Source organism: Dendrobates tinctorius, unplaced genomic scaffold, assembly GCF_039654945.1.
Source record: "Dendrobates tinctorius isolate UK_male_01 unplaced genomic scaffold, ASM3965494v1 ptg000231l, whole genome shotgun sequence".
Taxonomy (NCBI): Eukaryota; Metazoa; Chordata; class Amphibia; order Anura; family Dendrobatidae; genus Dendrobates; species Dendrobates tinctorius.
Window position 1 is genome coordinate 9,554,727 of NW_027361898.1, and position 16,794 is coordinate 9,571,520.

General features: G+C 46.1%; 1 protein-coding gene across 1 annotated transcript in view; it reads left to right on the top strand.

The window, feature by feature from the left end:
• The first annotated feature begins 919 nt into the window (after positions 1 to 919).
• STARD8 (StAR related lipid transfer domain containing 8) overlaps positions 920 to 16,794 on the top strand; it is a 227,086-nt gene continuing 211,211 nt past the window's right edge. The window contains exon 1 of the mRNA XM_073556103.1: positions 920 to 940. The gene's annotated coding sequence lies outside the window, so the exon portion shown is untranslated. The remainder of the gene's footprint in view (positions 941 to 16,794) is intronic.

Below are 16,794 nucleotides of genomic sequence, written 5' to 3' on the forward strand. Positions count from 1 at the left end.
TTTCACACCTCATCCATTATGAGGTGTAAAACTGCAGGCAAAACCGCAGAAGTCCTGCGGATTTATCTGCGGTTTTCACTACAAAATCCGCAGAGCCAAAAAACTCCGTGTGCACAGAGCCTAAGGCTCCATCCACTCTTCCAAAAGTAGAAGAATGGAAAATGGGATTTTATAATTATGGTTCTCAAATGCCATATTTTCTAGACATTTAATTAAAGAGGTCCTCTCATCAAATTTTTCATGTTTAACTGGACACACAATGTAATAGTGGTCAGAGTAGAAATTAAATGAGTTTTGTTTTATTTTAATTTCAACTCTGCATTCTGGAGATATTCGCAATCAAAGTATTTGGCCCCTAATGACTTTTTTTTTTTTATCTAAGCGGGCGTTTTTAGATCGTTTTCACTAGGGGTATATACTACTCCCAGTATAATCTTTTATAGTCATAAGCAGGCAACAGCACTGAAAGGAAAGAAAAACATGCCTCACCATAGCTTTAAGCTGATATCTCAGTGTGAGATGTAATTACTGACAGCCCTGATCTTCTTCTCTAACCTCCTGCATGAGTCAGTGTGGGGGCGTGTTCTTCTTTCTTTTGTTGCTGCCTGCTTATGATTGGTCAGCATCACCTCCAGTGAAAACTGTCTTATAACACCCGCTTGGTTTTTACAAAAATTAACCCATTAGGGGCCATATCTTTTGATTGATAATAACTTTGTAAAGGAGAGGCAATATTTAACCCTTTCACCACCTCGGGATTTTCTATTTTTCATTTTTTGCTCCCCTTCTTCCAAGAGCCATAACTTTTTTATATTTCCTTCAATATGGCCATGTGAGGGCTTGTTTTCTTTGTACTTTTGAATGATTCCTTTGCTTTTACCAATACTTATTTCTTTTTTTTTGCAGCTGTTTGTATCTCAAAAGGACAGGAAAGCTGAAGGTAAGCCATGTTCCTCTGAAGTTATATGTTGATGAATGTAATGAAATGATTGCACTATGTTATAAGTGCATGTGTCTTACTGTCAGGTGCATTCACATGGCATGCCTCCAGTTGATGGACCATGTGATGCATGCTGTCAGCACATATAGTTTCTGCACCATAGTTACTATGCTCTTGTTGCAGACTGACAGTGGACTGGCATATATGCAGTGGATTGTATATGAGGGTATATGGACATGATGTCTCTTTCAGGAGTTTTCCGTACTGAAAACCACCTCAAAAGGCACTAACTAAGCACTCAAAAGAATGAACATATGCATTTCTATGTAAAAACGAGTGTATTTTAATAATTTTAGGTTAAAAGAAGTGACCTGTCCATTCTTCAGTCATTCTCAGTTCTGAAGATACTCTATATAATAGAAATTAATGGGAAGCCTGAAAGGACTCCCAGGGGATCTTGTTAAGTGTTTCGCCAGCGCTTCTATGCTTTGCCATACACTATACTATCAATACGTATCCTACATTACTATACACTGTAGTACTGTCATGCTTCTGGATTCGAACCCTTGATTCTGTGGTCGTCGTCTTTCTGCTGAGCAACAGATACACCTTTGCTTTGGGTGTTTTAGTTCTAATATCTTTGTTTCTGTTGGTTTTGGGTAACAGGTGTTCTTCATTTACTCTGTCTGTCCTATCACAATTCAGGTGCAGCCCCTACTTTTGTTTCCTGTTGGTGATAGACTTTGTTGCATTTATTCACTGTGCTGTAATTTGTGTTAGTTGCAGTAGCTTTGTATGTGATTCCTTTTCTCCTTAGGGAACTGCTACTCTAGTGACCCCAGGAGCTGCTAAGGACAGTCAGGGTAAGCCGCCATTGAGTGGGGGTGCCATTGTGTTACCTTCTGTTGTCAACCTCTGTGGTCAGGCAGGGACAGACCAGGGTCAGAAAAGAACTTTTCCTAGTCTGAACCAGGCCTTGTCAGGTTCACATATTTGTTTTCATGGTTTGTACATTATTTCTGTGAATGTGGCAGTCACAAGAGTATCTTACATTATCACATCCTACATTATACAGTACATTACTAACATTATCCAACAACACATTGCAACACAATTCCTATGACACAATATATACAAATGATGCAGGACATTATACACACAATGAGATTGGTGTCTTCAGGGGTAGGAATGCGATAGCACAGTGCACCATCACTTACAAACATACCCTCAAGATTTTCCATTGCATGTGTAACGGTTGTACTCACTCAGCTGCGTAGGAAGAGGCAGGAGACACATTCTCTTCAACGTCCATGTGAGTTTATTTGCTCCATAAACCATCAAATCCACAACAAAAGAGGTAAACAGTCTTTACATCAGGCAGACACAGCATCAATTGTCATAGCAGAGCTCTATCTGGAGCCACAGACACAGCAAAGCTTCTCCTTCCCTGCACACAGACCACTCTGTAGTGTCCCACCTGGACACATGGAAGTCTGTGCACACTGCCACATTCCCAAACACTCACTCCCATGTGCTAAACACACCTCGATTACATAGCCTGTAACCACACCCACAGGTGAGGTATGGATCACATGGGCTCGTCACATAGTCATGACCTCACTATAGGTCCTGAACCTCTTGACCATACACACAGGCTTCATTAGGTGTTTAGCCACACACCTCTTGGGTGGGTATGTAGGTGACTGGACCCACCCATCTCTCCAAGTCACCTGGAAGCCTCCCAATGTATAGCAAAACCCTCAGCAGTAGATCTGCTGAGCAAAATACGCCCAGGCTTCCATCACAAGGCCACCCACCTCTGCGATACATACGGCCCATCAATCACATGACCAGTCGCCATGCCACACATGTTACATGAAATGTTGCAGTGGATAAATCCCATGTGGACACAAAATTACTATAGCATACCTTACAACTTTTTACTACAGAAAGAGCAACAAATTAGGCGGCATGTGTAGTGCGCCGCAGCTAATTTTGGCCATGTCTCTGGCCACATCCCAATACATGCCCATTTACCATTTCTTTCTATCCTGGCAGGAGGAGATGTCAGAGGAGCGATGGTGGTGAAGGAAATACAGCAGACACCTGATGCTATGAGGCGTAGACCCAAATCCCATACTGTCTGATGTATCCATGACTAAAGATGAGCGGATTGATTCATGAGACTCAGTTGTACCTGGCTGCTGGACGGGAGGCTGTGAATCTCTTTTGATCACCCAGGGCCAGCATGACGTCATCTGTGCATCCTGCTCATCTCTAGTTGGGACCTGTGGATTTATTTTTTGTTCAATCATTCACAGTTGGAGCCACCAAAACTTTCTCATCTTTTTGTAGCTTCACTACATAATATCTGTTTTTTTGTTGTCTGTAAGGCTGTGTTCAGGCGTTGCATAAATACTGTTTTTTTATTCTGCAGGTGCCAAACAACACAATTACTTTTGTAGGGTCGGTGGCCGAGCTGGGGGGGTGGTCCCTCATCATACCACGCAGAGATGAACAGAGACAAATAGAGGCCATTTTCGGGTACAACAGGTCCAAGTTTAATCGTGCTCTCACCGTCCGACTGACGGCCCTCACATTACAACACAGTACCTCACTCATGGCCCGCCGTGTCCAGGGCCGCTTCACACACCGTGCTTTTCGCCTGGGACGTATATATACGTCCTGTCCCTTTTTCCTTGCTGACGCACTGACAGCTTCCGACACTGTGGCTGCCATAGGCCTAATCACCGACAGTCCTTTCACTGGTCAAACGTCATCCTTGACACGGTATGCCTACTCTCTTTTACTCGTCTCTGTTGCGGTATTCCTGTGAGGGCCACCCCCCTAATGTTCTCTCTCCTCAGCTCCCCTGGTTTGGATGCTCCTCACAGCGCACAGACTGTCGTAGTCCTCCTGTCACTGGAGCTCCCCCTGGGGACTGGAACTTTCTGGAACCCTCCCTCAGTATTTATAGCATTCCCGGTCCCCTGTCACTGTAACTCCGCCCCCCATGACCAACGGTTTCTAAAGCCCTAAGCTGATGTCAAGTCCTTTGCTCACACTCCTCCATGCCATCTAATGGTCAACCCAAGGTACTGCACGTCCACTACACTTTCCTAGCTGTTTCCCCATTGTAGTAACTGTCACCTATCTAAACTGTGCAAACCTATCTTTCTCTATTCTGACACGTCCGTCCGTCCGTCAGGCCACCTTCCCTACACTTTCTTCTCTGGTTATTGCTTTTTTGCTGCTTTTTTAGGCCTTCATCCCCTTATTTGATGCGCTTTTAGTGCAGAGGTGAATCCATATTTTTAATGTGTGTTTTATAGTACAGAAAAGCTTTGATTCTGCACTTAGAAAAGTACCTGCAGTTTTTACATGCATTTTTTATGCTCCAAATAGTAGGCAAGAGAGAAAAAGCACCAAAACCACACATTTCAGTAGCATCTTTAGACAACAGAGGGCGCAGTTTTCATGATAACACATTCACTTTGCTTGGACAGTAGTGATAAGCAAGCACACTCGGTAACGCTCGTTACTCGCATGAGCATCACTGTACTCGTGGTAATCGGCGAGCAGCGAGCATTTCTGGGATTATTCAGCACGAGCTCTTATCCTCCTTAGAACGGCAATCAACATGCAGGGAATGTGGGTCAGTGGGCAGGAATTTTTTTTTGTATCTTAATCCTGATTATTTTAGTCTAAAGCAATCCAGAGCCCCTTTTTTTCTCCATTTGCTTGTTGACACTGAAGAATACAGCCAGATCTTTTTCATAGTACAGCGTAAAAATCCAGCTATTTTAAATGGGTTTGCCCGTCCCAGCCATCACATCTGAGTGCGCAGAAATTTCTGACATTTTTGTAGTACTGTTAAATTTTTTTGGAGTATCTTATATAATTTCTTGACACCATGTTGCTGCACAAAAAATACTTAGCTGCCCAAAAAATATTTAGCTACAGGGCAGATATTTTATACCAGATATTGTCCGCCACACAGATCGCATATTATTGCGCTCAAAATTAGAATCATAGAATCATAGAATCGTAGAGTTGGAAGGGACCTCCTGGGCCATCTGGTCCAACCCCCTGCTCAAAGCAGGATTCGCTAAATCATCCCAGTCAGATGTCTGTCCAGCCTCTGTTTGAAGACTTCCATTGAAGGAGAACTCACCACTTCTCATGGCAGCTTGTTCCACTCATTGATCACTCTAACTGTCAAAAAAAAATTTCTAATATCTAATCTGTGTCTCCTCCCATTCAGTTTCATCCCATTGCTTCTAGTCTTTCCTTGTGCAAATGAGAATAAAGTTGATCCTTCTACAATGTGACAGCCCTTTAGATATTTGTAGACAGCTATTAAGTCTCCTCTCAGTCTTCTCTTTTGCAAACTAAACAATCCCAAATCCTGCAACCTTTCCTCATAAGACAGGGTTTGCAGACCGGTCACCATTCTAGTTGCTCTTTTCTGAACTTGCTCCAGTTTGTTGATGTCTTTTTTAAAATGTGGTGCCCAAAACTGGACAGAATATTCCAGATGAGGTCTGACCAAAGAGGAGTAAAGGGAAATAATGACTTCACGTGATCTAGACTGTATGCTTCTGTTAATACATCCTAGAATTGCATTTGCCTTTTTTGCTGCTGCATCACACTGTTGACTCATATTCAGTCTGTGATCTATTAGTATACCCTAGTCTTTTTCACATGTGCCGTTGCTTAGCCCTATTCCTCCCATTCTATATATGCTTTTTTCATTTTTATTGCCCAGATGTAGTACTTTGCATTTTTCCCTGTTAAAAACCATTCTGTTAGTTGCTGCCCACTTCTCCAGTTTATTTATATCTTTTTGAATCCGCTCTCTCTCTTCTCTAGTATTAGCTATCCTTCCTAGCTTTGTGTCATCAGCAAATTTAATCAGTTTACCCTCAATTCCTTCATCTAAATCGTTGATAAAGATGTTGAACAATACAGGGCCCAGGACAGAGCCCTGTGGTACCCCACTTGAGACATTCTTCCAACTGGATGTGCAGCCATTTACGACCACTCTTTGGGTCCGATCACTAAGCCAGTTATGAATCCACCTAACAGTTGCCTTGTCCATTCCATACTTAGTCATTTTTTCAATAAGGATTGTATGAGATACTTTGTCAAATATTGTGCCATTTCAGGCCTCCATAGAATTTTTTTTGTTGTGTCTTAGCCTACTTGTTGACACCATTTAGCTGGGCAAAAAAATACAGGCCAGATATTTGAAAGTGGGCTATCTCCATCAGAGGTCTCATCTATTTCTGGGCTACAAATTGTTGCATTTCGGGCCTCCATTCCACCGTATCTATCTTTTATGCTAGTTCTATACACTTTTTTGAGGTTAAAAATAAAAAAATACAGGTCACATTGTTACCACGGCTGGTCAGGAGACAAATCTCCAGGAGTGGACCCTCTGGACCGTGGCTCCGAGGGGCCCCGGGCGAGCTGCGAGGTGGAGCCGACCCCTATACAGGGATCGTTAGGAGCAGGCCCAAGGGTTCGGGTACCACGATAGCCGATACAGAGAGGGGCGGCTCAGGACGGACTGGAGTAGGAGTGCAGGACTGAAGCATAGACAACAGAGCGGGATCACTGGAGACTGGACCGGAGTAGGACTGCAGGACTGGAGCATAGACAACAGGACGGAGCAGGAACACGGGAGGCAGGACTGGAGTAGGACTGGAGTGTGGATAGCAGGATGGAGCAGGAACACCGGAGGCAGGACTGGAGTAGGACTGTAGGACTGGAGTGTGGATAGCAGGATGGAGCAGGAACACCGGAGGCAGGACTGGAGTAGGACTGAAGGACTGGAGTGTGGATAACAGGATGGAGCAGGAACACCGGAGGCAGGACTGGAGTAGGACTGAAGGACTGGAGCGTGGACAGCAGGATGGAGCAGGAACACCGGAGGCAGGACTGGAGTAGGACCGAAAGACTGGAGCGTGGATAGCAGGACGGAGCAGGAACGCAGGAGGCAGGACTGGAGTATAGATAGCTGGACCCACGGAGCACCAGACTGCGGGGCTACTGCAGGGACCACAGAAGACAGGACTGCGAGACTGCAGAGAGCACATGAGGAAGCAGGGCCCAGTGTGCTAGCAATCAACAATCAGGCGCCTCCCTCAGGGGGGAACGGCTTGATATGGCCCTGTCAGGTCTGCCATTGGTCCGTAGGTGTTTCAGGGTCAGGGCATTGCCAGAGCACAAGTAACATTGCATGCAGAGACCTTGTCGGCAGCGAGCCTGTCAGAAGGGACCGCCGTGGCTGTCGGGCGGCGGGGGGCTGCGGCGTGGAAGCAGAGGCCGGATGAGTATGCGCAGGCAGCGTGACAGACATATTGAACAGTGTGGCATCTCCATCAGATGCCCCATCTATCTGTGGGCTACAAACTGTTGTATTTCAGGCCTCCATTCCACTGTATTTGCTGTATGTTACCCTTGTTCTATACACTATATTGTGGTAAAAAAATAAAAAAATATAGGCCACATACTGAACAGTGTGGTATCTCCATCAGATGCCTCATCTATCTGTGGGCTACAAATTGTGGAATTTCAGGCCTCCATTCCACTGTATTTGCTGTCTGTTACCCTAGTTCTAAACACTATTTTGGGGTAAAAAATGAAAAAAATACAAGCCTCATATTGAACAGTGTGATATCTCCGTCAGACGCCTCATCTATCTGTGGGCTACAAGTTGTGGCATTTCAGGCCTCCATTCCACTGTATTTGCTGCCTGTTACCCTAGTTCTATACACTTTTTTGGGGTAAAAAATAAAAAAAATACAGGCCACTTTTTGAACAGTGTGGTATCTCCGTCAGATGCCTCATCTATCTGTGGGCTACAAATTGTGGCATTTCAGGTCTCCATTCCACTGTATTTGCTGTGTCTTACCCTCATTATTGACACCAGTTTGATGATAGAAAAACATTTTTTTACCAACATTTCAGATATTTTAAAGTGTGGCTTTCCCGCATACGGATCACATACAAGTTTGCTCCCAATTCAGCCATTTGTTTTGAACTTGGAAAATATTGTAGTCCATTTAAAATGGACAAGGTGCCAGACAAGGGATGGGGTAGTGGACATTATGGTGATGGTGCATGCAGAGTGTTAGGCGCTGAGGTTCTCCCACTGCACAGGGGGCATCTCAAGCCATGTCCTCTGCGGTCTCCCATTCCTCTACAGCCACAGAGGTTCCTGCTCAGCAGAGAGGTCAGTCCCAGCATCTTGCCCAGGCTAATGTTAGGCATCTGGTTGCTACTCCAGGCTCAGCTATTGTACCATGCATGAGTCGGCGGCGAACAGATGCTCCTGGGACTAAGTCCTGCTTTTCTCCTACTGAGCATGCCTGTGGGTCGACCTCGTATGGGAGGTAGAAGGTCACATGCTCAGGTCCTATTGCAGCTCGGATTGGGCCATCAGGAAGGTCCCGGAAGGCTGCGTCTATAAAAGGATCGCACGACCGCACATCCGTGCGCTAATATAGGAAAAGATTAGACCATGTGGAGTGAGTGTTGTATGCATGTATGAATGTCTCTGGTGAATGACTCATTATGAAACCCCTACCCTTGGTACGCATGTGTTATGTAGCCTAGCCTGCTAGCGCCCAGGCTGAGGTCCAGGTAGAGGCAGAGTCAGAGACTGGCATCAGCATCCACCGGTGGCTTTGTCTGTATGCCATGGTGCACATACTCTGCACTCCTCGGTGGCCAGCGTTCATTAGAGGCGTCCGCAGGTGCGACGCTGGATGCTCAGTACATCTAGAGGGACTCAGACCTCGTGTCCTTGGGGCTAAATTCTGTGACCATTTACTGACCGCTCTCTTGCCAAGTCCTGTGTGTTTTAACAGGCTACGGCATTTATGTTCCGCAGTACTGCGGCTCTGTGACGTAACAGAGTCCGCTCCTGTTCACACCGGGTGACGTTAACCCGCGAGTGACCTTTTGTATACCGCTACATACATCCATCATTACTAAGCAGCAGTTTACAACCTCTGCATGGTGGACCCCGGGCTGCGAACGCACCTATCATTTTATTATTTGGTGCATTCCGCCAGCCCTAACACAGAGGCCAAGGCCGTGGGCAAGGTGAAATTGTGCCACAACACTGACATCTTCTCGCATGACCTTCCTGTTTGAATTCATAGGGGACTGTAGAACAGCACTATTTAAACCAGAGCGGTGTCAAAAGGTTGTTGGTTGGATAGCAGATAATGCTTCCAATCACTTTTCCACCACCACCAGCACCCTGTCTTCCACACGGTCATGTCTGAGTAGCTGTGAGTCTGGACCGCATATTCCTCACACTGATCCAACTTTCTGCTGCCATGTCAAGTGCCCGGAGACAACTGATCCCACTCTTGGACACTCAGAAGAGCTGTTCACTTTTCCATTTATAGATTCGGGCCTCTCGCCCTGTCCACTTGAAGCGGGGCAAGAGGAAATCACATGTAGCGATGCACAAATATTTGAGCAGCCATGTTCACACGAAGGCTACGGTGGAAACGTGTCGCAACAGATGGACGATGATGAGATACAATAGCCAGAAAGTCAGTAGTAGGAACAGGGTGCGTAAGTGGAAGCCGAGGTGGTGGATGATATAGTAACTGGCCCAACCTGGCAGGAGGACATGCAGAGTGGGGACAGCAGCACACAGGGGGAGGGAGGCATAGCACCCCAACAGGCAGTAAGAAGAAGTGCAGTGTCCGCAGACAGATGGCGGGCAACCGTTCCTTGTAACATCAACATGACAGAAGTTGGCAGTACAACTGTTAGGTCTTCTTGAGTCTGGTTGTTTTTAAGACTCTGCCGATAAGCCCAAACAGGCCATTTGCACCACCTGCTTTCCCTGCATCAGAAGGGGGAACCAAAGCTAACAGCCTGACCACCACCAGCATGATCAGGAAAATGGTAGCACAGCACCCGGCTTTGTGGGCCCAACACCAGGCTCCAGGAACAGTGTCTGTGGGCAAAAACACAGTTTCTTCCACTGTTTTGCGTGCAAGTCAATCCCCTGTCCACGTTGCACGTCCATGTCCTTGTCCCTGCGCAGCCTTCAGTTGTCCATACCCCAGTCATTGGAACGCAAGCATAAATACGCAGCCAACGCCCCACAGACCACAGTACTAAATTCACACATTTCTCATCTGCTTGCTCTTGAAATGTTGCCTTTTAGGCTCTTGGAGACGGAAGCTTTCCGCAACCTGATGGCGGCGGCTGTCCCAAGGTACTCGGTCCCCAGCCGCCAATAATTCTCGTGGTGTGCCGTCCTGGCATTACACAAACACATGTACCACAACATTACCCATGCCCTGAACAATGCTATTACTGGGAAAGTCCACCTAACCACGGACACGTTGACAAGTGCTTGTTTGCAGGGACGCTACATCTCGCTGATGGCACTCTGGGTTAACATAGTGGAAGCCGGGACCCAGAGGGACCTTGCAATTGAACACATCCTCCCGACGCCGAAGACTGTGGGCCCTATGTCAATCAGGCAGTCTACAGCTCCTGCACCACCTCCTCCTCTTCTGCCTCCATCACTGAAATAATCATATCAGTCACTAGCTGGAAGCACTACAGCACTCCCTCAGCCAAGCATCAACAGGCTGTACTGAAGCTAATATGCTTAGGTGACAAACCGCACAATGCTGAAGAGTTGTGGACAGCTCTGAAAGAGCAGGCAGATATATGGTTGACACCGCTGAACCTACGGCCAGGCATGGTCATGTGTGACCATGGCCGGAACCTGGTGGCGGCTCTTAGGTGAGGCAAGCTCACACACATACCATGCCTGGCCCATGTGCTTAACCTCGTTGTTCAACGGTTTCTCAAAAGCTACCCGGAGCTGCCAGATCTGCTTGTCAAAGTACACCGCCTGTGTGCCCATTTTAGAAAGTCCGCTCCAGCTTCCGCCGACCTTGCCGTTTTTCAGCAGCGTTTGCAGCTTCTGGCTCACTGACTGGTTAGTGTTGTCCCCACGTATTGGATCTCAACAGTGCACATGTTGGAAAGAATTTGTGAGCAGAAGAGGGCAGTTGTGGACTACCAGCATCAACAAGGTCGTCGGTATTCAGTTCAGACTCCACACATAATAACTCAGGAGTGGATATGGATGTCAGACATATGTACCATCCTACTAAACTTTGAGGAGTCCACCAAGATGGCGTCACCATCCCGCTTCTCTGTCTTCTGAACCGCTCTCTGCTCACAATCAAAGAGGAGGCATTGCAGGCTGAGCACGATGAGATGCAGCAAGGAAGCATACAGGGTGATTACACACAGCCCAGCCTCATGTCATCCCAACATGGATTGGTTGACAATGAGGAAGAAGGAGAAGGAGGAAGAACAGGAGCTACTTTCATGGGCTATAGACAGTACTACAAGCACAACTGTTATACTGTCTGTTCAATATGGATGGCCTGAGGACAGGGAGAAGGAAAAAGAGGAGGACAGCATGTTCAGTCGACCTCTTGGTGAGGACACAGAAGTCTTGCCTGTTAGCAGTCTGCCACGCATGGCTGACTTTGTGCTGCACTGCCTTTCCCATGACCCTCGTATTGTCAAAATTTTGGCTGACAGTCATTACTTGTTGTGACACTTCTAGACACATGCTACAAGGAGAGCTTTCAATCTCTTCTTCCAGAGGCAGACAGGTGTTCTGAAATGTTTCAGTACCAGAAGGCCCTTGTTGCAGAATTATTTAAAAAAATTCCCATCTGAAAACGCTGGCGACAGAGGTCACAGTTCGTTGAACAACCAAGGAGTACAGTCGATAGAGACACACCTCCAACCCAGCAGAGGCAGTGAAACACTGGCAAAGTTCTGGGAGAGTTTTCTCAGATCCTCCCATTGCAGTGACCATGAGGCACAGGGTACTCTCACAAGGAGTGCAAAGTTTTGGAAGATGATGAGGGAGTACCTTGGTGACCTTACTAATGTCCTCCAAGATTCCTCTGTGCCTTTTAGTTATTGTGACTCAAAGCTAGATATGTGGCATGAACTGGCTCTCTACGCCTTGGAGGTCCTGGCCTGTCCTGCCACTAGGGTTTTGTTAGAACACGTCTTTAGTGCTGCTGGTGCAATAATAGCTGATAAGCGCCTCCGTCTGTCAACTGAAAATGCTGACAGGCTGACTCTTATAAAAATGAACAAGGGCTGAATTGGGCCAGACTTCTCTACACTACCGCATGATAACAGTGAAACCTAACCTCAAATCCGGTGTCTTTTTTTGTAAGGTATATTCCAATGCACCTCTTCACACCCACACATGGGTATACACTTCCTGATTTTGGCTAATTGCTGTTATCCTCCTCCTTCTCCTCATCCTAATCATCCACCACCACTAGCTCACCATGGTGACCGTGGTCCGTGATGCAACAGCCACTAGAAATTTTTTCAAGGGTGTTTATGATGCCCATAACAAATTTCTAACAAATATGTTGATGTGCACCCTCAGGGGGAAATGTTGGTCAGCCCATACACTTAGTGTATGTGCATTACAAGTATAGGAGACCAGCTCCTTTAAACTGGGAAAATATTTTACGGAGGCCATCCTCCACATTTCTTCCTTGGAGGGTAGGAGTGTGTGCAAATTTTGGGCAGACCTTGTATTCACTTCATGGGCAAACTTTAGGTGACTTAAAAAAATCAGAATAATGGGAACTTTGGTTTCATGTGGCCATCCAGTACGTGTGTTCAAAGGCTTATTGGGGTGCATGTAACTTTGGTGCAGGGCAGGCCTTGCATTCAATGCATAAGCAAACTGTATGGGAGTAACAAATAAATACTGGGAACTTTGGTTGCATGTGGCCATCCAGTACCTCGGTTCAAAGGCTTATTGGGGTGCATGTATCTTTGGTGCAGGACAGGCCTTGCATTCAATGCATAAGCAAACAGTATGGGAGTACTAAATGAATAATGTGAACTTTGTTTTCCTGTGGTCATCCAGTACATGTGTTCAAAGGCTTATTGGGGTGTGTGTAACTTTGGCGCAGGGCAGGCCTTGCCTTCAATGCATATGCAAACAGTATAAGAGTAACAAATGAATAATGTGAGGTGGATTTTCCTGTGGCGATCCAGTACGTGTGTTCAAAGACTTATTGGGGTGTGTGTAACTTTGGTGACGGGCAGGTCTTGCATTCAATGCATAAGCAAACAGTATGGGAGTACCAAATGAATACTGGGAATTTTGGTTGCATGTGGCCATCCAGTACGAGCGCTCAAAGGCTTATTGGGGTGCATGTAACTTTGGTGCAGGGCGGGCCTTGCATACATTGCATAGGCTAACAGTATGGCAATGCCAAAAGAATAATGTGCGCTTGCTTTTCCTGTGGCCATCCAGTACGAGTGTTCAAAGGCTTATTGGGGTGTGTGTAACTTTGGCGCAGGGCAGGCCTTGCCTTCGATGCATAAGCAAACAGTATGGGAGTGCCAAATGAATAATGTGAAGTGGGTTTTGATGTGGCTATCCTGCACGTATGTTCAAAGGCTTATTGGTGTGCATGTAACTTTGGTGCAGGGCAGGTGTTGCATTCAATGCATTAGCAAACAGTATGGCAGTACCAAATGAATACTGGGAACTTTGTTTGCATGTGGCCATCCAGTACATGTGTTCAAAGGCTTATTGGTGTGCATGTAACTTTGGTACAGGGCAGGCCTTGCATCTAATGCATAATCAAACATTATGGGAGGACCAAATTACTAATAATGGGAACAATGCTTTCAGGTGGCTATCCAGTACGTGTGTTCAAAAACTAATTGGGGTGCATGTATCTTTGGTGCAGGGCAGGCCTTGCATTTAATGCATAAGCAAGCAGTATGGGAGTAACAAATGAATACTGGGAACTTTGGTTGCATGTGGCCACCCAGTACATTTCGCTTCAGAGTCCCCAAATGCAGCACCAACCGCCATATGAACAGCTTCTATCCACTCTCTGTTCAACAATTAAATCGTCATGTGTAGACTATATACTGTATCTGTCTTGTTAGATGTTACTTGTTGTATCTGTTGTTATATATTATGTTGCCTCTTTGCCACAAAGAATTCCTTGTATATAGAATCATAGAATCATAGAATCGTAGAGTTGGAAGGGACCTCCTGGGCCATCTGGTCCAACCCCCTGCTCAAAGCAGCATTCGCTAAATCATCCCAGTCAGATGTCTGTCCAGCCTCTGTTTGAAGACTTCCATTGAAGGAGAACTCACCACTTCTCGTGGCAGCCTGTTCCACTCATTGATCACTCTAACTGTCAAAAAGTTTTTTCTAATATCTAATCTGTGTCTCCTCCCATTCAGTTTCATCCCATTGCTTCTAGTCTTTCCTTGTGCAAATGAGAATAAAGTTGATCCTTCTACAATGTGACAGCCCTTTAGATATATGTAATATGTACTTGGCGATAATAAATTTGATTTGATTTGAGTTCAAAGGCTTATTGGGGTGTGTGTAACTTTCGTTCAGGGCAGGTCTTGCATTCAATGCATAAGCAAATAGTATGGGAGCACCAAATGAATACTGGGAACTTTGGTTACATGTGGTCATCCAGTACCTCGGTTCAAAGACTTATTGGGGTGGGTGCAGGGCAGGCCTTGCATTCAATGCAGGAGCAAACAGTATGGGAGCACCAAACTACTAATAATGGGAACAGTGCTTTCAGGTGGCCATCCAGTACTTGTGTTCAAAGACTAATTGGGGTGCATGTAACTTTGGTGCAGGACAGGCCTTGCATTCAATGCATAAGCAAACAGTATGGGAGTACCAAATGAATAATGTGAACTTGGTTTTCTTGTGGCCATCCAGTACATGTGTTCAAAGGCTTATTGGGGTGTGTGTAGTTTTGGCGCAGGGCAGGCTTTGCCTTCAATGCATATGCAAACAGTATGGGAGTAACAAATGAATAATGTGAAGTGGGTTTTCCTGTGGCCATCCAGTACATGTGTTCAAAGACTTATTAGGGTGTGTGTAACTTTGGTGACGGGCAGGTCTTGCATTCAATGCATAAGCAAACAGTATGGGAGTACCAAATGAATACTGTGAATTTTGATTGCATGTAGCCATTCAATACGAGTGCACAAAGGCTTATTGGGGTGCATGTAACTTTGGTGCAGGGCGGGTCTTGCATACATTGCATAGGCTAACAGTATGGCAGTGCCAAAAGAATAATGTGCGCTTGGTTTTCATGTGACCATCCAGTACGAGTGATCAAAGGCTTATTGGGGTGCGTGTAACTTTGGCGCAGGGCAGGCCTTGCTTTCAATGCATAAGCAAACAGTATGAAAGTGCCAAATGAATAATGTGAAGTGGGTTTTGATGTGGCTATCCTGCATGTGTGTTCAAAGGCTTATTGGTGCGCATTTAACTTTGGTGCAGGGCAGGCGTTGCATTCAATGCATAAGCAAACAGTATGGGATTAACAAATGAATACTGGGAACTTTGGTTGCATGTAGCCATCCAGTATGTGTGTTCAAAGGCTTATTGGGGTTCATGTAACTTTGGTATAGGGCAGGCCTTGCATTCAATGCATAAGCAAACAGTATGGGAGTACCAAATGAATACTGGGAATTTTGGTTGCATGTTGCCATCCAGTACCTGTGTTCAAAGGCTTATTGGGATGCATGTAACTTTGGTGCAGGGCAGGCCTTGCATTCAATGCATAATCAAACATTATGGGAGGACCAAATTACTAATAATGGGAACAATGCTTTCAGGTGGCCATCCAGTACGTGTGTTCAAAAACTAATTGGGGTGCATGTAACTTTGGTGCAGGGCAGGCCTTGCATTCAATGCATAAGCAAACAGTATGGAAATAACAAATGAATACTGGGAACTTTGGTTTCATGTGGCCACCCAGTACTTGAGTTCAAAGGCTTATTGGGGTGTGTGTAACTTTGGTTCATGGCAGGCCTTGCATTCAATGCATAAGCAAATAGTATGGGAGAACCAAATGAATACTGGGAACTTTGGTTACATGTGGCCATCCAGTACCTCGATTCAGAGGCTTATTGGGGTGGGTGCAGGGCAGGCCTTGCATTCAATGCAGGAGCAAACAGAATGAGAGTACCAAATTACTAATAATGGGAACAATGATTTCAGGTGGCCATCCAGTACGTGTGTTGAAAGACTAATTGGGGTGCATGTAACTTTGGTGCAGGACAGTCCTTGCATTCAATGCATAAGCAAACAGTATGGGAGTATGTGGCGCCCCTGAAGCTTCAGTCGCCACAGAGGTACTGCACCTTCTCCTAAGGTGTGGTACCCCACCATCCAGGTAGGGTGGGAACTCCCTTTCACATTCCAACACCTGCACCCCACACACAGGATAGTTCAGCAGGGACCCATCCATGCTTTATGCTGGAAAGGTCATAGGATGCCTCTTGTGGTCCCTGGCTTCATAACACGAGAGGTGCTGGGGAGGCGGGTGGAGCTAGATACAAAAGAGAGGGAAGGTGTAGGATTTGAGGTCAGGTCAGTCTGACAGAGGGTGAGAGAGAAAGGAAGTCACTCAGACAGGAGTGAGGATCCCTGGAAGAGGGATGGAGGAAGGAGTGCTGCAGCTGCCTCAGTGACCTGAGCCAGCTGGCACGGGAAAGGAACAGAAGGAAGGAGACGTAGACTGGAGACTACAGATTGCATAAGAGAGATAGAACAGATCGGAACAAAGGAGAATAGAAGGACGGTGGGAAGCAGGTTGAGAAAGAGAGAGAACCCTTCCAGTCCAGAGCGCAAAGGCGGTCCCCGAGGTTGATTGGATCTTCTTGTCCGGCAACAGACACCGGAGGAGTAGTGAGCCACTAACGCCTTACTTCCATCATAGACTTGGGACACAGCA